Source organism: Zalophus californianus, chromosome 3 (genome assembly GCF_009762305.2).
Source record: "Zalophus californianus isolate mZalCal1 chromosome 3, mZalCal1.pri.v2, whole genome shotgun sequence".
Classification (NCBI taxonomy): domain Eukaryota; kingdom Metazoa; phylum Chordata; class Mammalia; order Carnivora; family Otariidae; genus Zalophus; species Zalophus californianus.
This window is the reverse complement of record NC_045597.1, coordinates 102,102,162-102,127,141: the sequence shown is the minus strand read 5'-3', so window position 1 is coordinate 102,127,141 and position 24,980 is coordinate 102,102,162. Positions and strand designations below refer to the sequence as shown.

The window sequence follows — 24,980 nt, the reverse complement described above, 5'->3', positions numbered from 1 at the left end:
TAGGCAAGCTCTTAGGGGGCATGCCCACCAGGAAACTTGAGAACAGAGCTGCAGTGTTAGCAAAATTTGCATTGGGCCACTAGACCTTCGGGTTCGCCCAAAGCTGGGGGCTGTGGGCCAGGATGGCCAGGTACAAAGCTGGGCACTCGGCACTGTGCGCTATTATGGCTGGGGCACCTGGCTTGGCAACACAAGTCCTCAGGAAAACACATGGACGTGGGGCACTGCTAGCAGGTTAGGTATCAAGTGTCTGTGAAGCCCTACATTTTGCAGATGGCTCTGTGTTTATGCTGGGGGGCAGGAGAGGAAAATGACACCTGCCAGCACCTTTGTTTTTGAAGTTCTCCCAACATGCTCTGAAATCAGAATGAACAAATCTGTCTCCCATTGGTCCCTGGCACTGTGTAAACTGCAGTTTTTATGGTACTTCTCAGTGTAGGCTGCTGTTTCTTTAAGGGCATCGATCTGGCTATCACTTGCCCTCCCAGCTTCTCCAGCACTGAGTCAGCTACCTTTTAAAGCTACAGGCTCCAAGTCACATTGGTTTTACAAACTTAGAATTCAGGGCCATCTGGGTGGCTGATTCTCTTAAGTGTCTGACTCCTGATTTTGGCTCAGGTCATGGTCTCAGAGTTGTGAGATCAATCCTGGCATCAGGCTCCGTGCTGGGTGTGGAGCCTGCTTAGGATTCTCTCTCTTCTTCTCCCTTTGCACCTCCCACCCCCTAGCTCAAAAGCTCTATCTGTCTCTAAATTAATTAATTAATTAATTAAAACAATCTCAAACTCATGGAATTCAAAACCTCTGTCTTTTGAAGCCAATGCAAAACCTCTGTCTTTTGAAGCCAAACATAATGGGGATTAGTCTTCCCCATGTGTGCTCCCTGGTATGGGGGCCCTTTTCTCTGCCCTCTCTGTGCATCCATCCTTCCAGTGGGCAGCCTCCCTCCGCCTTTCTGAGTGTCCTAACCTTTCAGGTGCAGATTCTTCTCTATATTTAGTTCTACAGTTTGCTGTGCCAGTATTCAGATGGCTCTCTGATTTATTGTCTTGGGAAGTGGATGATATCTGGTTGTAAACATGGCACATGGTGATCTTGGGGTCCTCCTACTCCACCATCTTCCCAAGCTCCTGTCCTTTGTTTCTTAGTATTTGTTTTCATATGCTTTTGAGAGACTCTCTTGTTTCCATTTCTGAACAGCATATTTACAGTAGTATTATGACACATGGATGATTTTGTATTTTTCCACACATTTTGCTTCCATTTATGAATGCTTTATGTTTGATTTCTTTGTGTTCATTATAACTCGATATTTTAGTGATGTAAGTTATTTATTCTTCCACTTTTTAAATAGTTAAGTTTTGATCATAACCTTTTAAATATAGCCCTTTAATTGACTACATGAAATAACAGATAAAGCAACATGCAAATTAGATTCCCTTTTTGAGCCTTTATTAAATTTCTGAAATGTCTTTTTCTGTTAAATTGTTAGTTCATCTAAATAGATTGTAAAGGCAGAAGCAGAATTCTGTTTTTGTTGAAGTTACTGTATATACTAAATAGCAAAGTAGTGTTAGAAAGACAAAATTCAACAGAGTAAATTTAAGGATCTGATTGGCTTTATTAAACAATTCATGAATCAGACAGCATGCCATTTAGAAGTAGAGGGGAGCTCCAAAGAGTTGTACAAAATGAAAGGCAGGTGCTAGAAAGTTATAAGCAAAAGGAAAGAATAGATTATTCCAGGCAAAATCTCTTTTCCTTAGGGGGAAGAGCAGAGGATCTTATCATGCAGATTACCTCAACAGAACAAGGTTATGAAGAAATTAATATGTTCAAAAACGAAATCCTCTAAGTGTCAATTCTGTTTTCACCTTTTTTTTTTAATCTTGAGAATAAAATGGCCAAAAATTAAGCAAAATACTCTAAGATTTTTTTTACCCCAAAGTTTACTCTTTAGAGTAGTTATTCTTAAAATACATCCTAAGAGCCATCCACCGAGAATCACTTTAGGAGTCATTATTTTAAAAGCCAAGTTTAAAAAATAAATAAAAATAAATATAAAAATTAAAAAAATGTTTAGACAAAAAAAAAAATCTCATTTATTTAAATTACATTTTAGGGAGTTGGTGCCCAGAAGCCTGAATTTTTAACAAGTGAATCATTCATAAGTATGTTGGATTTTAAGAACCTAGGTCAAGGGGTGCCTGGGTGGCTCAGTGGGTTAAGCATCTGACTCTTGATTTTGGCTCAGGCCATGATCTCAGGGTTGTGAGATTGAGCCCCATGTTGGGCTCACCCACTGGGCATGGAGCCTGCTTAAGATTCTCTCTCCCTCTCCCTCTACCCCTGCCCCCTCAAAAAAAAAAAAAAAAAAAAGAACTTAGATCAAAACCAGAAGTTTTGGCTACTTTTTTTTTCCTATTCCTTTTCTTTCTTCATTTCCTCAGCATCTATAATTATGCTCTTTGTGTTGTGTTAGAATTTCGCTTTCAAAAAAGCCTCAGGCACTAATCCCATAATACATATGGAGAAAATGAATAGAATCTTATTACAGTTTATTCATCTGATTTTAATTTTAAAAAAGAGGTTTTAAAAAAGATATGAAAAAATATATGGAAAATCTCCTTCTGAACTATGAAGCTTTACCACCAATCTATATTATTCTGTCATGATATTTTATTTATTTTATCTTAAGAGTGGTAATGTTTGAATGCATAATACATATACATTTCACATTATAGTTACGTATCTCATGTTTTACTCTGTCTTATAACTCTTTAAAGCTAAATATGATTGTAAGGGAGGAAATATAATTTTCCCTGTACCCTTCTGAGTTCTTGGCTGAGTCTTCTGGTATAAAAAATAAAAAATATATAAATAGAAGTTTATTAAAATGAACACTTCATGTACACAGTGGAGATACCCAGAAAAAATGGTTAAACTCCCTGAGATACCCCAAGCCACCACCTTAAATACCATATTCAGCTAAACACAAAAGAAAGATGGTGGTTCAGGCAGTTATGGGAGGTTACCAGGAAAAGCATCTTAAACAAGGATAAGGTTAGTTATGCAGATTTAGGTCAGTGCCTTCTCCATTCATCTGAGTTCTTGTGGTTTTCAGGCATCACTCCCTTGCAGGTACAGAGAGGGAGACACATAAATAGAGATTTCCTTTTAAACAAAATTATAACATCTACTCCATTTTCACAACTTCTTTTGTGTCTGCTGTTTCGCAAAAATAATCACTTTAAAGTAATCCTTAATCCACTGAGGCTTATTTTGGAGTGACATACTCTGATATCCTTCATTAGCCAATTTTCCTAATAGCATTGAGTGAACCATTGTTTTCAGTAGCTTAAAATGCCACTTTTATCATGTTTTCATTTCCCATAGGTATTTGGCGTGTTGTTATATTCTCTTCTGTTTCATTGTTCTGTTGTGATTATTCCTTCCAAAATACCAAAGTACCAAACTTTTTTCATCATAATTTGAAAGTAGCTACTTACCTGAATTTTGCATGTAATACTTAGGTATTACTACCAATAGTAGTAATTATTTTCCTATTGATTCTTCTGATTTCTAAGTATTTGGTAATATCTGCAACTAAAGTACTTTTTGCCTGTCAGTCCTAATATTTATACATCTCATTTCTTTCTCATTTCTATTTCTGATATTAATGGGAATGTTTTATCCATTAAAAACAGTACAGCCTTTTTGTTTGTGACACATACTTTTTCTCCTGTGAAGACATTATCCTCTTGGTGTAATAGTCAACAAATAAAAAGGCTTTTATCAAGAATGAGTATTGATTTTTTTTAAGCCTTTTTAGCACATAATGCCTTTTTAGCATATAATGATTACCATAAAACATTTGATTACCATAACATAATGATTACCATAGAACATTTTTCCTTTGATCTGTTAACATTGCGAGTTATAGTAGCAGACTTACTTATGTTGAACAGTCTTTTTATTCCTGGACTTGATCTCCTTTTGGTCATTTGTTATGTGTTCAGTGGTCTACCAAGTTCTAATAGTCTACTTAAAATGGTTGTGCCAATATTCACAGGAGAGACTGATCATTTATTATCTTTTGTGCTGCCTTTCAGGTTTGATTATCAGTGTTATATTGACTTTTAAAAGTAATTTTTAAAGAACTGAGAAGTTTTTCTTCTTTCAGCACTGTCTGGAATAGTTTAGTATCATTTCCTCTTAGACACTTTTTTGAAATATAGGACAGCCCTCTCATTCCTCCTCCCAGCACAAGTGATACTATGTTGTGGAACTGTAACTCTTTTGCCTCAAATTTTTATTTGAAAATTATTTCATTCATATAGAAGAGCTGCAAGAATATGAATAGTACAAAGAGCTTCCATATACCCTTAACTCAGATTTACCTGTTGATAACATTTTTCCCATTTGTAAAGCTGTGACTTTTAATGAAACTTTCCTAGAAATTTGGCAAGGATAAAACTTCATTACTGAAAGCTTAACAATTAACTGCCAGGAGTAGAAATGGTTATTTTTAAAGTACATTTGCTCAGATCTAGCCTCTCTGTTCATTGCAGAGCCTCATCACTGTACTCTTTTTGCTATCTCCCACATGGTATCAGTAAGCTGACCTACTTAAGTTTTACTGCCATCCTCAACTCAGTGTCTTATTTTCAGATAAAGAAGTGTTTTATCCCATCGTCTTGCCCCTCAAGACCACCTCCTTTCCAGCCTCATTTGATCCCAGGGTTTTCCCTTCAGGAGAAAGCCTGTTCCCATCCATGAGGAAGAGCTAGACAACCAGAGAAGTGTGATAACGCATTTCTGAAAAGGTCACCTCTTCATTCTTGAGTAAAGAGAATATCAGGCCTGTATGTCTGTATCCCTGTGGTCTGTTCTCTCTCCTAGTCTTCTGTAAGACAAAAACAATATGAATGAACACACGCATGTACACACACACATCTAAGAAGAAACAATAATTTTGCAACATACCATCTAAATCACCTATAGGAAAGGAAATTATAGACATACCTTGGAGATATTGCAGGTGCAATTCCAGACCACCCCAATAAAGTGAGTCAAACGAACTCTTTGGTTTCCTAGTGCATATAAAAGTTGTATTTCCACTATGCTATAGTCTATTAATGTGCAGGAGCATTATGTTGGGGAAAAAAATATACATACCTTAACTTAAAATACTGCTACAAAATGCTAACAGTTATTGGGTAGGAAGACATTTACTCTGCCCTTCAAGATACTTCTGGCTAAACTGAGGATCAAATTGACATGAGATACAGTTTAACAGGAGAAAATCCAGTTTAATTTCGTATATTTTGGGAATCCACATAGAAATGCAATTCCAAAGACAGTTTAAAAAGGTATATATATCATTTTGAACCAAAAAGAAAGGGGTAGAGATGTTGGACTTAAAAGGGAAGGAATGCAACTCACATGATGATGAAAGAGTAACTGGTACATAATTGTTGGCTGGGCCATTTAGAAACAACGGGACATAAAGGACTTTCCTGACTGTCTTCCATACCTATTACATACATACATATTACAATGCAGTTATCTATAGTGATAGGTCTCTTCCTAGAGCAAATCCTCCATCTACATTCTTTTTGGCAATTGTGGGGGAGGTAACGAGCTTTTCCTAAATCTGTAGGGTTTTAATTGTTACTAACTCAAAATAATCTTAATGACAAATTGGCATATTTTGGGGAGACCTGTCTACCAAACCACTCTACCAACATCTGAGCTTTCAGCAAGTCATAATTTTTTTGCTGCCAGATGGTCTTACCTTGATGATGACTGCTCACTGATCAGGTTGGTAATTGCTGCAGATTGGGGTGGCTGTGGCACTTTCTTAAATTAAGACCCAGGTGTTTTATGGAAGTGTTGAATCACTGTATTGTACACCTGAAACTGATATTATCCTGTATGTTAACTAACTGGAATTTAAGTAAAAACTTTAAAGTACACAAACAATTCTTTGTAGCATGTGATACCGTTTGAGATAGCATTTTACCCACATAAACTGCGTAAAAGTAGAACTTTTTTCAAAATAGGAGTCAGTCCTCTCAAACTTGGCCGCTGCTTTATCTACCAAGTTTATGTAATATTCTAAATCCTTTGTTTTCATTTTGACAATCTTCACAGTATCCTCACCAGAAGTAGTTTCCATGTCAAGAAGCCACTTTCTTTCCACATCCATAAGAAGAAAGTCCTCATCTGTTAAAGTGTTATGTTAGATTATACCAATTCATCACATCTTCAGGCTCCACTTCTAATTCTGGTTCTCTTGCTATTTCTATCACATCTGCGGTTACTTCCTCCACTAACATCTTGAACCTTTCAAAGTCATCTAAGAGGGTTGGAATCAACTTTTTCCAAACTCCTATTCATGTTGATATTTTTACCACTTACCATGAATCACGATGAATGTTCTTAATATCATCTAGAATGGTGAATACTCTCCAAAATGTTTTCAATTGACTGCTCAGATTCATCAGAGGAATCACTCTGACAGCTGTTCAGTTACAAAATGTGTTTCTTAAATAGTAAGGCTTCAGTGTCAAAATTACTCCTTGACCCGTGGGCTGCAGGAAGGATGTTGTGTTAGCAGGCAAGAAAACAACATTCATCTCATTGTACCTTTCTTTCCATCAGAGCTCTTGGGGGGCCAGGTGCATTGTCAATGAGCGGTGATATTTTGAGATGCATCTCTTTCTCTGAGCAGTAGGTCTCAAGAGTGGGCTTAAAATAGTCAGCTAACCATGTGGTAATCAGATGTGCTGTCATCCAGGAACAAAAACATCCATTTTGTTCCATTTGTAGAATGCAGGCAGAGTAGACTGAGCATAATTCTTAAAGACTGTAGGATTTTTGGAATGTAAATGAGCCCTGGATTCAACTTAAAGCCACCAGCCATACTAGCCCCTACCCAGAGACTCAGCCTGTCCTCTGAAGCTTTCAAGCCAGTCATTGACTTCTCCTCTCTAGCTATGAAGTCCTAGATGGCATCTTCTTTCAATAGAAGGCTGTTTCGTTTACACTGAAAATCTGTTGTTTAGTGTAGCCCCTTCATTAATGTTCTTAGCAAGATCTTCTGGAGAACTTGCTGCAGTTTCTACACCAGCACTTGTGACTTCCCCTTGCACTTTTATGTTCTGAAGACAGCTTTTGAACCAGCCTCTGCTAGCTTCAGACTTTTCTTCTGCAGCTTCCTCACTTCTCAGCCTTCACAGAATTGAAGAGTTAGGGCCTTGCTCTGGATTCAGCTTTGGTTAAGGGAATGTTGTGGCTGGCTTGCTCTTCAGTCCAGACCATTGAAACCTTCTCCACATCAGTAATAAGGCTCTTTTGCTCTTTTATCATTTGTGTGTTCCCTGAAGTAGCATTTTTAATTTCTTTCAAGAATGTTTCACAACTTGGCAACTGTTTGGTACAAGAGGCCCAGCTTTTGGCCTTTCTCAGCTTTTGACATACCTTCCTCACTAAGCTTAATCATTTCTAGCTTTTGATTTAAAGTGAGAGACATGCAACTCTTCCTTTCACATGAACACTTAGAGGCCATGGTAGGGTTGTTAATTGGCCTCATTTCAATATTGTTGTGTCTTAGGAAATAGAGAGGTCTAAGGAGAGGGAGATAGATGGGGGAACAGCTTGTCAGTGGAATAGTCAGAACACACACAATACTTATTTAAGTTTGCCATCTTATATGGGTGTGGTTTGTGGTGCCCCAAAACAATTATAATAGTAACATGGAAGATTCCTGATCATAGATCACATAATCAAATATAATTATAATAAAAAAGTTTGAAATATTGCAGGAATTTACCAAAGTGTGACACAGATACATGAAATTAGCAAATGCTATTCAAAAAATGGCACAAGTAGATTTGCTTGACGTAGAGTTTCCACAAACTTTCCATTTTTGAAAAACACTATTTGCAGATTACATAAATCATGTGTAGTAACATGAGGTATGCCTATATAATTTAATCTACAAGGATACAGAAATAGTTCTGCTAAACCATACATCTCCTTAACAGTAATAAATAATTGAATTTAGGATTTTAGTCTGACATTTCTATATGTGGGTTTCTTTACTCAATTCAGTCTGTCATTAAGATTTAAAGTCTGCATATCTAAAAGTCTTCTTTAAAGGAATCTCATCTAGAACAAATTGATCACCTACTCTAAAGATGAACCTACATCCTTACCCTAAAAATAGAAATTGCTTATAACTTTAAAACTGGAAACTTCCAAAAAAAATTTTTTTAATTGGAAACTTCTAGTCAAACAAAATTCTCAATCAGAAGGCATTTTCTGATTCATGCATTTGCTGTATAAATGCAATGACAATACAAAAAATTGAAAATGAAATTCTGGGGTGCCTGGGTGGCTCAGTCATTAAGCTTCTGACTTCAGGTCAGGTCATGATCCCAGGGTCCTGGGATCGAGCTCCGTATCAGGCTCCCCGCTCGGCAGGAAGCCTGCACTCCCCCTGCTTGTGTTCCTGCTCTCACTATCTCTCTCTGTCAAAATAAATAAATAAAATCTTTAAAAAAAAAGAAAAAATGAAATTCTGTGTGTCAGTTAAGATTGTTGTTGTTTAATTGCTCTTACTAATTTTGTGGAATAAGACATATAGAAAATCCAAATTTATTCTCCTAAATAAAATAGTGATTTATTATTTTGAATACATTGATAAAATGTATATTTGAAGTTAAAGTATTCTATTTAATTCTTCTTATGTAGTACCTAGATAGTTGTACCATTATTGAGTATGTCTTTGGTTCTTTTTTTTTTTTTTTTAATTTATTCATTTGAGACAGAGAGAGAAAGAGAGCAGGAGCAGTGGGGAGAGGCAGAGGAAGAGGGAGAAACAGACTCCCTGCTGAGCAGGGACCTGGAGATCATCACCTGAGCTGAAGGCAGATGCTTAACCATCTGAGCCACCCAGGCGCCCCTGTGCCTTTGATTCTTAATAGTTGATTTAGACTTAATCATCTTGAAACACTGGACCATTTTACTTTAACAAATTCTTTTGTAGTGAGAGCCAAAGACTTTGAACCACCTATTCAGTATAGTTACTTTCTTATACCCACATTATTTGAGAGTGTTTTTGGTTTATAATTGAATGTTATGCTATTTTAATTCTTTGGAAAATACTTATAATATAAGTGCATTTTTGTTAAAGTTCATATATATATATATATATATAGTAAAAATATTGTCCAGCAATTATTTTCCTATTTACAAATTTTATCTAGAACTCAATTTTCTGGTATTATGTGGTCCACTCTTTCTTTAATGGGAGCATGAGATTTTAGTCATATACTTTTAGTTTGAATCATGTTTTATTCAAGGATGTTCCATGAGATTTTATTTTCTACTGAATTGTGCCTGTAAGAGGATACATGAGAGAACAAGGAAAGGAGACTGACTTTGTTTTTTTATTGGGTTCATGGAATTGTCCTAAGATCATGGTTTTCAACATGAGGGCTGTGTGGTTGTGTGGTTTTGAATTTCCCTCTGATGCTAAAGGAAGTAATGCCCACATTTCTTATCAGCTTGCCCGGATTTAGGGCAAGAGGGTAAGGAGGACTAATGGGGCTTAAAAGCTGTCAGCATTCAAACATTAAAAATGGAATCAGACTCTTTATCATACCCTTTGCTTTGCTCCCATTGTTTATTCTTGTATTCAACACATTACCTTCTTAGCTAAATTAATCCTTCCATTTTTTACACTTAAGACTCACTGGCTTGGGAATCTTTCATTCTTTTTAAAATGTCTCCTTATTTCTTAATTTTTACTTACTTTTTTAAAAAATTTTATTATGTTAGTCACCATACAGTACATCATTAGTTTTTGATGTGATGATCCACGATCCATTGTTTTCATATAACACCCAGTGCTCCATACAGTACATGCCCTCCTTAATACCTATAAACGGGCTAACCAATCCCCCCTCCCCCCTTCCCTCTAAAACCCTGTTTGTTTCTCAGAGTCCATAGTCTCTCATGGTTCATCTCTCCCTCCGATTCCCCCCCTTCATTTTTCCCTTCCTTCTCCTAATGTCCTCCATGCTATTCCTTATGTGCCACAAATAAGTGAAACCATATGATAATTAACTTTCTCTGCTTGACTTATTTCACTTAGCATAATCTCCTCTGGTCCCATCCATGTTGATGTAAAAGTAGGGTATTCATCCTTTCTGATGGCTGAGTAACATTCCATTGTATATATGGATCACATCTTCTTTATCCATTCATCTGTTGAAGGGCATCTCAGCTTTTTCCACAGTTTGGCTGTTGTGGACATTGCTGCTATGAACATTGGGGTGCATATGGCCCTTCTTTTCACTACATCTGTGTCTTTGGGGGAAATACCCAGGAGTGCAATTGCTGGGTCATAGGGTAGCTCTATTTTTAACTTTTTGAGGAACCTCCACACTGTTTTCCAAAGTGGCTGTACCAACTTGCATTCCCACCAACAGTGTAAGAGGGTTCCCCTTTCTCCACAACCTCTCCAACATTTGTTGTTTCTTGCCTTGTCAATTTTTGCCATTCTAACTGGTGTAAGGTGGTATCTCAATGTGGTTTTGATTTGCATTTCCCTGATGGCTAATGATGATGAACATTTTTCATGTGTCTGTTAGCCATTTGTACGTCTTCTTCAGAGAAGTGTCTTTTCATATCTTCTGCCCACTTTTTGACTTGATTATTTGTTTTTTGGGTGTTAAGTTTGAGAAGTTCTTTATAGATCTTGGATACCAGCCCTTTATCTGTAGTGTCATTTGCAAATATCTTCTCCCATTCTGTGGGTTTTCTCTTTGTTTTGTTGACTGTTTCCTTTGCTGTGCAGAGGTTTTTTATCTTGATAAGTCCCAAAAGTTCATTTTTGCTTTTGTTTCACTAGCTTTTGGAAATGTATCTTGAAAGAAGTTGCTGTGGACAATGTCAAAGAGGTTACTGCCTATGTTCTCCTCTAGGATTTTGATGGATTCTGTCTGACATTGAGGTCTTTCATCCACTTTGAGTTTATCTTTGTGAATGGTATTAGAGAATGGTCGAGTTTCATTCTTCTGCATGTGGCTGTCCAATTTTCCCAGCACCATTTATTGAAGAGACTTTTTTCCATTGCATGTTTTTTCCTGCTTTGTCAAAGATTATTTGACCATAGAGTTGAGGGTCCATATCTGGGTTCTCTATTCTGTTCCATTGGTCTATATGTCTGTTTTTGTGCCAGTACCATGCTGTCTTGGTGATTACAGCTTTATAATATAGCTTGAAATCGGGCAACGTGATGCCCCCAGCTTTGTTTTTCTTTTTCAACATTTCCTTGGCGATTCGGGGTCTTTTCTGATTCCATACAAATTTTAGGATTGTTTGTTCCAGCACTTTGAAAAATGTCATTAGAATTTTGATCGGGATGGCATTGAAGGTATAGATTGCTCTGGGTAGCATAGACATTTTAACAGTGTTTATTCTTCCGATCCATGAGCATGCAATATTTTTCCATCTTTTTTGTGTCTTCTTCAATTTCTTTCATGAGTGTTGTGTAGTTCCTAGAGTATAGATCCTTTACCTCTTTGGTTAGGTTTATTCCGAGGTATCTTATGGTTTTTAGTGCTATTGTAAATGGAATCATTTCTCTAATTTCTCTTTCTACAGTTGCGTTGTTAGTGTATAAGCAAGCAACTGATTTCTGTGCATTGATTTTGTATCCTGCCACATTACTGAATTGCTGTATGAGTTCTAGTAATTTGGGGGTGGAGTCTTTTGGGTTTTCCACATAAAGTATCACGTCGTCTGTGAAAAGAGAGAGTTTGACTTATTCTTTGCCGATTTGAATACTTTTATTTCTTTCTGTTGTCTGATTGCTGTTGCTAGGACTTCTAGTACTATGTTGAACAATAGGGGCGAGAGTGGGCATCCTTGACGTGTTCCTGAACTTAAGGGAAAGGCTCTCAGCTTTTCCCCATTGAGGAGGATATTCCCTGTGGGTTTTTCATAGATGGATTTTATGAACTTGAGGAATGTTCCCTCTATCCCTATACTCTGTAGAGTTTTAATCAGGAAAGAATGTTGTATTTTGTCAAATGCTTTTTCTGCATCAATTGAGAGGACCATATGGTTCTTCTCCCTCCTCTTATTAATGTGTTCTATCACATTGATTGATTTGCGAACGTTGAACCGCCCTTGCGTCCCGGGGATAAATCCCACTTGGTCATGGTGGATGATCCTTTTAATGTATTGTTGGATCCTATTAGCTAGGATTTTGTTGAGGATTTTGGAATCCATATTCATCAGGGATATTGGTCTGAAATTCTCCTTTTTGATGGGGTCTTTGCCTGGTTTGGGGATTAAAGTAATGCTGGCTTCATTGAATGAGTTTGGAAGTTTTCCTTCTGTTTCTATTTTTTGAAACAGCTTCAGGAGAATAGGTATTATTTTTTTGTTGAATGTTTGGTAGAATTTCCCAGGGAATCCATCAGGTCCTGGACTGTTGTTTTTTGGGGGGTTTTTGATCACTGCTTCAATCTCGTTACTGGTTATTGGCCTATTCAGATTGTCATTTCTTCCTGTTTCAGTCTTGGCCGCTTATAGGTTTCCAGGAAGGCCTCCATTTCATCCAGATTGCTCATTTTATTGGCATATAGTTGTTGATAATAATTTCTAATAATTGTTTCCATTTCCCTGGTGTTAGTCGTGATCTCTCCCCTTTCATTCATAATTTTATTAATTTGGGTCCTTTCTCTTTTCTTTTGGATAAGTCTGGCCAGTGGTTTATCGATCTTATTAATTCTTTCAAAGAACCAACTTCTAGTTTAGTTGATCTGATCTACTGTGTTTCTGGTTTCTAATTCATTGATCTCTGCTTTAATTTTAATTATTTCTTGTCTAATACATGGCTTCGGCATCGTTTGTTGCTTTTTCTCTAGTTCTTTAAGGTGTAGAGTTGGTTGGTGAATTCGGGATTTTTCTATTTTTTTGAGTGAGGTTTGGATGGCTATGTATTTCCCCCTTAGGACCGCCTTCGCAGTATCCCATAGGTTTTGGACTGAAGTGTTTTCGTTCTCATTGATTTCCATGAATTCCTTAAGTTCTTCTTTGATTTCCTGGTTGACCCAAACATCCTTGAGCCCAGCAGTCTTTAGCTTCCAAGTGTTTGAATTTCTGCCAAATTTTTTCTTGTGATTGAGTTCCAGTTTTAAAGCATTGTGGCCTAAGAATATGCAGGGAATAATCTCAGTCTTTTGGTATCGGTTGAGACCTGATTTGTGACCCAGTATGTGGTCTGTTCTGGAGAAAGTTCCATGTGCACTCGAGAAGAATGAGTATTCTGTCGTTTTAGGGTAGAATGTTCTGTAAATATCTATGAGGTCCATCGGATCCAGTGTATCATTCAAAGCTCTTGTTTCCTTGTTGATTTTCTGCTTAGATGATCTGTCCATTGCTGAAAGTGGAGTATTGAGGTCTCCTACAATTAACATATTGTTATCAATACGACTCTTTATTTTGGTTAACAGTTGGCTTATGTAGATGGCTGCTCCCATGTTGGGGGCATAGATATTTACAATTGTTAGATCTTCTTGTTGGATAGACCCTTTAAGAATGATATAGTGTCCTTCTGTGTCTCTAATTACAGACTTTAGTTTAAAATCTAATTTGTCTGATATAAGAATTGCTACCCCAGCTTTCTTTTGAGGTCTGCTGGTATGGAAGATGGACCTTCATCCTGTCACTTTCAGTCTGGATGTATCTTTAGGTTCAAAATGAGTCTCTTGTAGACAGCATATGGATGGGTCCTGTCTTTTTATCCAATCTGGAACCGTATGCCATTTTGTGGGAGCATTTAGGCCATTCACGTTGAGGGTGATTATTGAAAGATATGAATTAATTGTCATCATGTTGCCTGTGAAGACATGGTTTTTATACATTGTCCCTGTAAATTTCTGTTGTATATCACTCTTGGGGTCTTTCTCGTTTTATAGAACCCCCCTTAATATTTCTTGCAGGGCCGGCTTAGTGGTCACATATTCTTTCACTTTCTGCCAGTCGTGGAAGCTCTGCATCTCTCCATCCATTCTAAATGAAAGCCTTGCAGGATAAAGTATTCTTGGCTGCATGTTCTTCTCATTTAGTACCCTGAATATGTCTTGCCAGGCCTTTCTGGCTTGCTAGGTCTCTGTGGATAGGTCTGACGTTATTCTGATGTTCCTCCCTCTGTACGTAAGGAATCTCTTCCCCCTAACTGCCCTTAAGATGGTTTCCTTGGTTCAAAGATTTGCAAGTTTTACTATTACATGCCGGGGTGTTGGCCTGTTTTCCGTGATCTTGGGAGGGGTCCTCTCTCCCTCTAGGACGCGAATGTTTGTTTCATTCCCCAGATTAGGGAAGTTCTCAGCTACGATTTGCTCAAATGCATCTTCTAGTCCTCTCTCTCTCTCCACTCCCTCCGGGATTCCAATTATTCTGACATTGGAACGCTTCATGGTGTCGTTTATTTCTCTGATTCTATTTTCATGGATTCTGAGTTGTTTTTCCCTGGCCTCCTCTTTTCCCTTTTTATCTATTATATTGTCTTCCAGGTCGCTTATTTGTTCTTCTGCCTCAGTTACCCTAGCTGTTAGATTATCTAGATTGGATTGGATCTCATTGATAGCATTTTTAAGTTCTGCCAATTCAGCTTTCATTTCTGCCCTTAGAGACTCTACGTTGCCATTAATCAATTTCTCCATTCTAGCCATTGTCTTCACAATGGCTAGCCTGATTTCCATCTCCGACATCTTGGTTATATCTGCATCCATTTGTAAATCTGTGGCATAAGTTATAATCTCTAAGTCTTTTCTATTTCGGGGGTTCCTCCTCCTAGTCATTCTGTTGATGGGTGGTTGAGGGAATGTATAGAGTCCAAATTATTGACCAGAACTAACCCATCCCCCCACCCCACTCCCCTGTAGAACCCTCAGTTTTGTTTTTCAGAGTACATCGTCTCTCATGGTTCGTCTCCCCCTCCGACTTACTACCCTTCATTCTTCCCCTCCGGCTATTTTCTTCTTCTTTTTCTTTTTTCTTAACATATGTTGCATGATTTGTTTCAGAAGTACAGATCTGTGATTCAACAGTCTTGCACAATTTACAGCGCTCACCATACCACATACCCTCCCCAATGTCTGTCACCCAGCCACCCCATCCCCCTCCCCACCACTCCAGCAACCCTCAGTTTGTTTCCTGAGATTAAGAATTCCTCATATCATGGAGGTCCTATGATACATATCTTTCTCTGATTGACTTATTTCACTCAGCATAACACCCTCCAGTTCCATCCACGTCGTTGCAAATGGCAAGATCTCATTTCTTTTTATGGCTGCATAATATTCCATTGTGTATATATGCCACATCTTCTTTATCCATTCATCTGTCGTTGGACATCTTGGCTCTTTCCACAGTTTGGCTACTGTGGACATTGCTGCTATAAACATTGGGGTGCACGTACCCCTTCGGATCCCTACATTTGTATCTTTGGGGTAAATACCCAGTAGTGCAATTGCTGGATCATATGGTAGCTCTATTTTCAACTGTTTGAGAAACCTCCATACTGTTTTCCAGAGTGGCTACACCAGCTTGCATTCCCACCAACAGTGTAGGAGGGTTCCCCTTTCTCCACATCCCCGCCAACATCTGTCGTTTCCTGACTTGTTCATTTTAGCCATTCTGACTGGTGTGAGGTGGTATCTCATTGAGGCTTTGATTTGGATTTCCCTGATGCCGAGCGATGTGGAGCACTTTTTCATGTGTATGTTGGCCATTTGGATGTCTTCTTTGGAAAAATGTCTGTTCATGTCTTCTGCCCATTTCTTGATTGGATCATTTGTTCTTTGGGGGTTGAGTTTAAGAAGTTCTTTATAGATTTTGGATACTAGCCCTTTATCTGATATGTCATTTGCAAATATTTTCTCCCTTTCTTTCGGTTGTCTTTTGGTTTTCTTGACTGTTTCTTTTGCTGTGCAAGCCTTTTTATCTTGATGAAATCCCAATAGTTCATTTTTGCCCTTGCTTCCCTTGCCTTTGACGATGTTTCTAGGAAGAAGTTGCTGCGGCTGAGGTCGAAGAGGTTGCTACCTATGTTCTCCTTTAGAATTTTGATGGGCTCCTGTCTCACGTTTAGGTCGTTCAACCATTTGGAGTCTATTTTTGTGTGTGGTGTAAGGAAATGGTCCAGTTTCATTCTTCTGCATGTGGCTGTCCAATTTTCCCAACACCATTTGTGGAAGAGACTGTCTTTTTTCCATTGGACATTCTTTCCTGCTTTGTCAAAGATAAGTTGACCATAGAGTTGAGGGTCCATTTCGGGGCTCTCTATTCTGTTCCATTGATCGATGTGTCTCTTTTTTTGCCAGTACCATACTGTCTTGATGATGACGGCTTTGTAATAGAGCTGGAAGTCCGGAATTGTGATACCGCCAGCTTTGCTTTTCTTTTTCAATATTCCTCTGGCTATTCGGGGTCTCTTCTGGTTCCATACAAATTTTAGGATTATTTGGTCAATTTCTTTGAAAAAAGTGGATGGTATTTTGATGGGGATTGCATTGAATGTGTAGATTGCTCTAGGTAGCATTGACATCTTCACAATGTTTGTTCTTCCAATCCATGAGCATGGAACGTTTTTCGATTTCTTTGTGTCTTCTTCAATTTCGTTCATGAGTATTTTATAGTTTTCTGAGTACAGATCCTTTTACTCTTTGGTTAAATTTATTCCTAGGTATCTTATCGTTTTGGGTGCAATTGTAAATGGGATCGAATCCTTGATTTGTCTCCCTTCTGTCTTGTTGGTGGTGTATACGAATGCCACTGATTTCTGTGCATTGATTTTATATCCTGCTACTTTACTGAATTCCTGTACGAGTTCTAGCAGTTTTGGGGTGGAGTCTTTTGGGTTTTCCACATAAAGTATCATATCATCTGCAAAGAGTGAGAGTTTGACTTCCTCTTTGCCGATTTGGATGCCTTTGATTTCTTTTTGTTCTCTGATTGCTGTGGCCAGGACTTCTAATACTATGTTGAATAGCAGTGGTGATAGTGGATATCCCTGCCGCGTTCCTGACCTTAGGGGAAAAGCTCTCAGCTTTTCCCCATTGAGAATGATATTCGCTGTAGGTTTTTCATAGATGGCTTTTATGATATTGAGGTATGTACCCTCTATCCCTATACTCTGAAGAGTTTTGATCAAGAAAGGATGCTGTACTTTGTCAAATGCTTTTTCTGCATCTATTGAGAGGATCATATGATTCTTGTTCTTTCTTTTGTTAATGTATTGTATCACGTTGATTGATTTGCGGATGTTGAACCAGCCTTGCAGCCCAGGGATAAATCCCACTTGGTCATGGTGAATAATCCTTTTAATGTTCTGTTGGATCCTCTTGGCTAGTATTTTGGTGAGACTTTTTGCATCCATGTTCATCAAGGATATTGGTCTATAATTCTCCTTTTTGATGGGGTCTTTGTCTGGTTTGGGATCAAGGTAATGGTGGCCTCATAAAATGAGTTTGGAAGTTTTCCTTCCATTTCTATTTTTTGGAACAGTTTCTGGAGAATAGGTATTAATTCTTCTTTAAATGTCTGATAGAATTCCCCTGGGAAGCCATCTGGCCCTGGGCTTTTGTTTGTTGGGAGATTTTGGATGACTGCTTCAATTTCCTTAGTGGTTATAGGTCTGTTCAGGTTTTCTTTCTTCCTGGTTCAATTTTGGTAGTTGATACAAATCTAGGAATGCACTCATTTCTTCCAGGTTATCTAATTTTCTGGCACATAGTTGCTCATAATATGTTCTTATAATTGTTTGTATTTCTTTGGTGTTGGTTGTGATCTCTCCTCTTTCATTCATGATTTTGTTGATTTGGGTCATTTCTCTCTTCTTTTTGATCAGTCTGGCCAGGGGTTTATCAATCTTGTTAATTCTTTCAATGAACCAGCTCCTAGTTTTGTTGATTTGTTCTCCTGTTCTTTTGGTTTCTATTTCATTGATTTCTGCTCTGATCTTTATTATTTCTCTTCTCCTGCTGGGTTTAGGCTTTATTTGCTGTTCTTTCTCCAGCTCCTTTAGGTGTAGATTTAGTTTGTGTATTTGAGACCTTTCTTGTTTCTGGAGAAAGGCTGGTATTGCTATATACTTTCCTCTTAGGACTGCCTTTGCTGTATCCCAAAGATTTTGAACAGTTGTGTTTTCATTTTCATCGGTTTCCATGAAATTTTTAAATTCTTCTTTAATTTCCTGGTTGACCCATTCATTCTTTAGTAGGATGCTCTTTAGCCTCCATTTATTTGAGTTCTCTCCAACTTTCCTCTTGTGATTGAGTTCTAGTTTCAAAGCATTGTGGTCTGAAAATATGCAGGGAATAATCCCAATATTTTGGTACTGGTTGAGACCTGATTTGTGACCTAGGATGTGATAATTCTGTAGAATGTTCCATGGGCACTAGAGAAGAATGTGTATTCTGTTGCTTTGGGATGGAATATTCTGAATATGTCTGTGAAGTCCATTTGGTCCAGTGTGTCATTTAAAGTCTTTATTTCCTTGTTGGTCTTTTGCTTAGATGATCTGTCCATTTCAGTCAGGGGGTGTTAAAGTCCCCCAGTATTATTGTATTGTTGTCAATGTGTTTCTTTGCTTTTGTTATTAATTGCCTTATATAATTGGCTGCTCCCATGTTAGGGGCATACATATTTACGATTGTTAGATCTTCTTGTTGGATAGACCCTTTAAGTAGGATATAGTGTCCTTCCTCATCTCTTATTACAGTCTTTGGTTTAAAATCTAATTTGTCTGATATAAGGATTGCCACCCCAGCTTTCTTTTGGTATCCATTAGCATGGTAAATGGTTTTCCACCCCCTCACTTTCAATCTGGGGGTATCTTTGGGTCTAAAATGAGTCTCTTGCAGACAGCATATCGATGGGTCTTGTTTTTTAATCCAATCTGATAGCCTGTGTCTTTTGATTGGGGCATTTAGCCCATTTACATTCAGGGTAACTATTGAAAGATATGAATTCAGTGCCATTGTATTGCCTGTAAGGTGACTGTCACTGTATATTGTCTGTGTTCCTTTCTGATCTATGCTGCTTTTAGACTCTCTCTTTGCTTAGAGGACCCCTTTCAATATTTCTTGTAAGGCTGGTTTCGTGTTTGCAAATTCCTTTAGTTTTTGTTTGTCCTGGAAGCTTTTTATCTCTCCTTCTATTTTCAGTGATAGCCTGGCTGGATATAGTATTCTTGGCTCCATATTTTTCTCGTTTAATGCTCTGAAGATATCATGCCAGTCCTTTCTGGCCTGCCAGGTCTCTGTGGATAGGTCTGTTGCCAATCTAATGTTTCTACCATTGTAGGTTACATTTCTCTTCTCCCGAGCTGCTTTCAGGATTTTCTCTTTGTCTCTGAGACTCATTAGTTTTACTATGAGATGTCGGGTTGTTCACCTATTTTTATTGATTTTCTGAGGGGTTCTCTGTGCCTCCTGGATTTTGATGCCTGTTTACTTCCCCACATTAGGGAAGTTCTCTGCTATTATTTGCTCCAATATACCTTCTGCCCCTCTCTTTCTTCTTCTTCTGGGATCCCAGTTATTCTAATATTGTTTCTTCTTATCGTATCGCTTATCCCTCGAATTCTGCCCTCATGATCCTGTAGTTGTTTATCTCTCTTTTTCTCAGCCTCTTTAGTTTCCATCATTTGGTCTTCTATATTGCTGGTTCTCTCTTCTGCCTCATTTATCCTAGCAGTTAGTGCCCCCATTTTTGATTGCACCTCATTAAAAGCCTTTTTGATTTCGACTTGGTTAGAGTTTAGTTCTTTTATTTCTCCAGAAAGGGTTTCTCTAATAACTTCCACGCTTTTTTCAAGCCCAGCTAATATCTTTAAAGTCATGAATCTGAACTCTAGGTCCGGCATCGTACCAATGTCCGTATTGAGTAGGTCCCTGGCAGACGGTACTACCTCTTGTTCTTTTTGCTGAGGTGTTTTTTTTTGTCTTGTCATTTTGTTCAGAGGAGAATAGATGAATGAGAGAACAAAATGCTAACAGGTTAACAATGTCCCCAGCAAATATACTCTATACAAATCAGAAAAGACCTGAAACCAGGGGAAAAGAAAGAGAAAGAAAGAAAAAGGAAAGAGAAAAAAATAAAGAAAAAGATAAAAACAAACAAAAACAGAACAAAACAAAAAAAAACAGAATATGATCAAATGTGATCAGGCTAGTGCATAGATCAGTGCCACACACTAGATTTTGGGTGTATTTTGGTCTGTTAGAAGAAAGTGTCTCCTAAAATTTTAAAGGAAGAAAGACTTATATCAGTACAAAATAAGGGTTGATACAATGAAGGGTTGGAAGATCACTGTAAAGATGAAAATTATAAAAGATTTTATAAAAGGAATTGATAAGATAAGAAGTTGTTTGAAAAAAGAAAGAACATTAAAAAAAAAAGAAAAGAACAAAAAGGGAGAGAATGTGATCAGGCAGGAGACTAGAACAAAGCCATACACTAGTGATGTAGGGTATATTTTGATCTGTTACAATTAACTGTATCTCAAAATTTTGAAGAGAGAACAACTTATATATATATGCCAAAAATAGGGGTAAATACTATGAAGGTATAAAATATGACTCTAAAAATGAAAAATAAAAAATGTTTTTTTAAAAAAGGGATTGATAAGATATTGGTTGAAAAAGGGAAAAAGAAAAATTCAAAAAAAAAACAGTTAAAAAATTAACTTTGAAAAACTAATGAATCATGGTAAAAAAGCCATGAATTCTATGTGTAATATTCCCCCTAGCACTGGAGTTCTCCCGTTCTCCTTGATGGGTAAACTTGGTCTTGGCTTGCTGGCTCTTCGTGGTGATCTTCTGGGGGAGGGGCCTGTTGCCGTGGTTCCCAAATGTCTTTGCCGGAGGCGGAATTGCCCTGCCCATGTTGGTCGGGGCTAAGCAACCTGCTCGGGTTTACTCTCAGGAGCTTTTGTTCCCTGCAAGCTCTCGGTGCAGCTTTGGAGGACCAGAGTGAAAATGGTGGCCTCCCAATCTCCTCCCGGAGGAGCTGAGAACTCGGGGCCCCGCTCCTCAGTGCGCTCCCAGAGAAAAGCAGTCACTCCCATCTCCCCGGTCTCCGGCCGCACTCCGTGCTCACCCGACCTGTGACCGAGCATTTCTATCTCTGGCACCCGACCCCGTGTGGAGTCTCCCAACCCAGCAGATCCCTGCGGTGCACTCCTGCGCCACTCCTCCCCGTGGAGGAAGGGGAGTCTCCCCAGCTTTGCCGCTTGTTGGGTCCCTGCTGGAGGAGCAGTGGCCCGACTGTCACCGATCACAGTTTATGGCAACCCCGAGCTGAGAGCCCACACCTCGGCTCCGTCTCTGCAGCCGGCTTCCCCGCTCCAATACCTGGGAGCTCTGCTGCACTCAGGCACCCCCGGTCTTTCTGTGACCCTGAGGGTCCTGAGACCACGCTGTCCCTCGAGGGTTCCATCCCCAGCTTAGCCACTGGAGCGACGTCCCTCAGCGGAGCCGATTTCTAAAAGTTCCAATTTTGTTCTCGGGGCTCTATCACTTGCCAGAAGCGGCGGAGGCCCCGTCCCCCCCCATCCTCCCGAATATCGCCTTGGATTCACTTCTCCGCACGTCCTACCTTCTAGTAAGTGGTCGCTTCTCTGTTCAGAGAGTTGTTGCTATTCTTCTCTTCGATCTCCTGTTGAGTTCGTAGGTGTTCGGAATGGTTTGATCCCTATTCAGCTGAATTCCTGAGACCAGACGAAATCCAGGTCTCCTACTCCTCTGCCATCTTGCCCCGCTGACAGTCTCATTGACCATTTCTTAAAATGTACATGCCCAGGATGCGACTCCAAAAAGCCCAGCAGAAATTTGTAGTTGGACGGGAAAGAACAAGGCAGAGATTTTAGCATTATTGCGGTGCTGAGGACATATATCAGAGTTGTGCCTTGTCAAGGGAGAAAAATCTTGGTAAATATCCTGCCTGGGCTTGTTGTGACCTCCAGAAGTACACCCCCTAGTAGTAAAGACCATACCCTAGGAATAAGGGCAGATATGAAATAAACTTGCCTAACCCAAGACATAAAGGGAATGAGGTATCTGCTTTTACTCAATTTGTATTCCAAAAGAAAACTTAACCTAATTTCTGTCTGGGGGAAGATATCATCCAAAGCTTCTATAATTTCTTCACCAGTCACTTTCTAGAATCCATTTAAAAATATAAGGGATGCTGAGAAACAGTACCAAAAGGAAAATTAGGTAATAGAGTCCACAGTTCACCAGATTTTGGTTTTATCAGAAAGAGATTTTAAAATAACAGTGTTTTTTAATTCAAGAGAATCAAGGAAGTGGTGGACAACAGAAATGAATAGATAAAAATTTCAGTGGAAAATTTAATCTATTGAAAAGAATCTAAAAATATATTTTAAAAGATTCTGATGTTCATTTTAGAGGTGAAAAATGACATATCTGGAATTAAAAACTTATTCATGTGGTGTAATATAGCAAATATACAAGAAATCAGGATTAGGGAACTAGAAAATAAAAATAAATTCAAACTTCTAATGAGATTAACTTTTCAGCACATCTTGATTATTCTTATTCTTTCCTGTATTTATGTCAGTTCCCTCTCTTTTTTCAATCCATAACTTCTCTTTTCCCAACTTTTTTCCTACCTTTTGTTTCAGTTTTTGTTTCCACACATCCCTGTTGAAGACCTGTGACCCTGATATCAGTAGCAGGCAATATTAGGGAATTTAATTAAGGTGCCTGGCAGGTTAACACAGAGATAACTGTTGGCCCCACTGCATGAAGTACACAAAATTCTAGGTAGACAGGCTCCAAGTAAATTTAGCAGCAAGCAAAGGATGAGCAGCAAGCAAAAGATCCAGTAATAGAATCTGAGGCAGAAAGACTTCTACTTTCCAGAAAATTAGGGTAAGAAACAAACCCCTCTTTCCAGAGAAATAGAAGTTAAGAAAATGATCCATGAACCCACTGCCAGAAGCAAAGCCAGGTAACCATAGCTATGGCACAGAGTTACTTGGTGGTATGGTCTACACACACAGAATTGAACATGGCTCAGTTCCTGGAATTGTGCTCCTTTGTCATAGTTGTTAGGGATAAGCAAGCCAGGAAACATCTGTAATTTATAAATTTCTGCTGCCTTGGAATCATATTGGTCCCAGAATCTAGTGATGTTTAAGTGGGTTCAGCTATGAGGATTGGTAGGCTTTTGAGGACAAGAAAATATACCAGTCATTATACCAGATGTTGGTGCATAATTGCTCTTAGGTTTGGTTTTATGAAACTGAGTTATGTAAAAGTTATTTATTTCTATTAGGATTAGGTCTACTACCATCAAATAAATCTTAAATTTGGCTGTGTAGGCCTAAAGGTTGGGGTTGTATGCTATTCCTTAGAAAGAGATATAGAATATTAGGCTGTAAAATGATTTCATTTTGTACTAAACTATGTAGGATGTGTGTGTGTATGTGTGTCTATATTCCTAAGTTACCCAGTTACCAAGCCCTGCCTAACCTAACCAGAATTTTATTCTTCAAACCCTAGATAGGAAACGATTTTTCTCATAACAAGATCCTGCAAATGGATCTTGTTTCAATATTAAAAGCTTACATATCCAGTATTTTTTATAATTTTAGGTTTACTGAGGTATAGCAGAAAAATAAATTCCAAGACCTATAACGTATGCATCATGATGACCTGACACACGTATATAGTGTGAAAGGATTGCCCCTATACATTTAACACATCACTCATCGCACATATCTATACTTTTCTGGGTTTTTCATTTTGTTTTCTTTTGTTGAGACCATCCTAGTTGCACCATCTCACCAAACCTCAGTCATACAACACTGTTATCAACTGTAGTCACAATGCTGTCCATTAGTTCCTCAGACCTTACTCATCTTACAGCTGAAAGTTTGTACGCTTTTACCAACCTCTCCCCATTCTCCCTGTCCCTTAGCCCCACAACCACTTTTTTACTCTCCGTTACTGTGAGTTTGCTGCTCTCTTTCTTTTTTGTCCAAAGATTGTATGTATACATGATACCATGCAGTATCTATCATTCGCTGTCTGGCTTATTTCACTTAGCATCATGTCCTCACACTCCATCCAGGTTGTGGCAAATGGCAGGATTTCCTTTTTTCTCAAATAATATTCCAGTGTATATATATATATATATATATACCATGACTTCTTTATCGGCTCAACCACTGATGGACATTTAGGCTATTTGTACACATTAAAAGTTTTAGACTTAGCTTTGACTCTTTTTTTTTTCTCTTTTGTGGGGGAGGGGCAGAGGGAGAGAAAGGATCTTAAGCAGGCTCCACACACAGCACAGAGCCCAACTCAGGGCTCACTCTCACAACCCTGGGATCATGACCTGAGCTGTAATCAAGAGCCAGATGCTAAAGTGACTGAGCCACCCAGCTACCCAGGCGCCCCTGCTTTGGCTCTATTTTTGAATGTGATTTGCCTCAGAACTTTGAAATGTTAGCTAATATTACTGCTCTTGCACTAAAGTCTTTTCAGTATTCCTTCCTGTTTTTTCTCTGCCTGGGTTTTGCCTCTCCCACAGAATTTAACGATCTTGATCTTTATTTACTCATTAATTCATTCATGGATTCAAATATCTGAGCACTTACTGAACACCAGGTCAGAAACAAAGTCACTTACTACATTTCATTTACCTTGTCTCCATTTGACAGTCTTTATTCCAATCAAAAGAACATCTTCCTAAGTAATTCACACTAGTTTTCTCTTTCTGAGTGTGATTGAAATAAATGTTAACTTGCTTGAATATTCTGGGATTACTTTTGTCATTGTTAACAGCAGTAGTTTAATGAAAAATACATAAAACAAGATTTTCTTAGTGGAGACTTGCTAAAAATCCCAGACTTC

General features: G+C 38.4%; 1 protein-coding gene across 7 annotated transcripts in view; it reads left to right on the top strand.

Moving 5' to 3' along the window:
- ZRANB3 (zinc finger RANBP2-type containing 3) overlaps positions 1–24,980 on the top strand; it is a 295,604-nt gene that overhangs the window by 134,921 nt on the left and 135,703 nt on the right. The window lies entirely within an intron of this gene.